Source organism: Rhododendron vialii, chromosome 2a (genome assembly GCF_030253575.1).
Source record: "Rhododendron vialii isolate Sample 1 chromosome 2a, ASM3025357v1".
Taxonomy (NCBI): domain Eukaryota; kingdom Viridiplantae; phylum Streptophyta; class Magnoliopsida; order Ericales; family Ericaceae; genus Rhododendron; species Rhododendron vialii.
In genome coordinates this window covers 41428475-41429842 of record NC_080558.1, presented here as the reverse complement: position 1 = coordinate 41429842, position 1368 = coordinate 41428475, and positions in this window count along the sequence as shown.

Here is a 1368-nt window from a genome sequence, read left to right as displayed (position 1 = left end):
GACAACAGACTTAAGTCCCCGAATTTTAAATCAAAACTAGAGCCTCAAATAAATATAGCCAGATATGTAATATATATCTAATCTAGCACTTATATAATAAATAAGCTAACTAGCCTGGTGAAAAAGTTTAGTTCCTTTTTCTAAGAGATATATAGTTTTAGTCTTAGGGGTCACTTTTTTTCTTTCTCATATGAATATTTTTTTTTCTCACAAGTTTGTCTTAGGCCCTGAGAATCTCAAAGCCGGCCATCTGAGAGTCGGCCCTGCGTGGTCGCGAGTTCTCGCACCGACTGCTGCTCTTGGGGGTTTTCAGTTTCATGCCTAACGGTAAGTGGAGTCCTTGCGATCGGCAGTTGGCGAGGCTGTGCTTGAGTGGTTGCAGATCGGGGTCTTGGTGGGCTGCAGTGGGTGGCATCGAGGCAGAGGTTTGCGGTGTCATATGGACGCTTGGGTGCGTGCATTTGTGGATCATCGATCTCGTCGTCTGGTGGTGGTTCGGTGCTCGGCCCTGTCGATTGTCGTTTCGTCCGGTGGTGGTTCGGTGCTCGGCCTTGTCGATTGTCGTTTCGTCTGGTGGTGGTTCGGTGCTCGGCCCTGTCGATTGTCGTTGGGGGCCACGGTTGTTGCTGGTTGCGCGGTGGCTGTTTTTTACTGTGGTGGCGGTGATTAGGGATTTGGTTTTGGTTGTTGGGCTGGGCTTGGCCCGTTTGGGTCTTGCCATTTTTAGGGTGTTTTGGACTTGTCACAATAGGTATTTTGTTTTTATCTAATTTTTTTGTTGGATTTCCTTCCTCCTCTCTTAACTTAATGTACAAATTCTCAAGTTTCTTAATAAAACTTTTATTGCCTATAAAAAAAAAGTATTTTTGCTAAAATACTCGAAATATTAAGAGCCCGTTCCAGAAACGAAATAAGAACTTATTTTTTGTGTAATAAGAAAACTTGTTCCTGAAAATAAGAAGGCTGCTACTTATTTTGGAAGAATTTATATAGGTACCGACCGGCCGGGGAGGGAAATCGTACCGGCAGCCGCGCCGGACCGTTTTCGGCCACCGAACGGCTGATCCGAGCCGTCCAAAAATTCTATAAAAAAAAAACGAGGCGGCCAAGCGCGAGAATCAACGGCATCCGAGGTGTGTAGGGTGCTTGATCCGAGCATCCCTTTTCCGTGTTGGGTGCTTGATCATATATACACGGAAAGGGGTGCTCGGATCAAGCACCCTACACACTTCAGATGCTGTTGATTCTCGTGTAGGCCCCTCGTTTTTTTTTTTAGAATTTTTGGGATGCTCGGATCGGCCGTCCGATGGCCGGATACAGCCCGGCGTGGCCGCCGGTACAATTTTCCTCCGCCGGCACCCATTATCA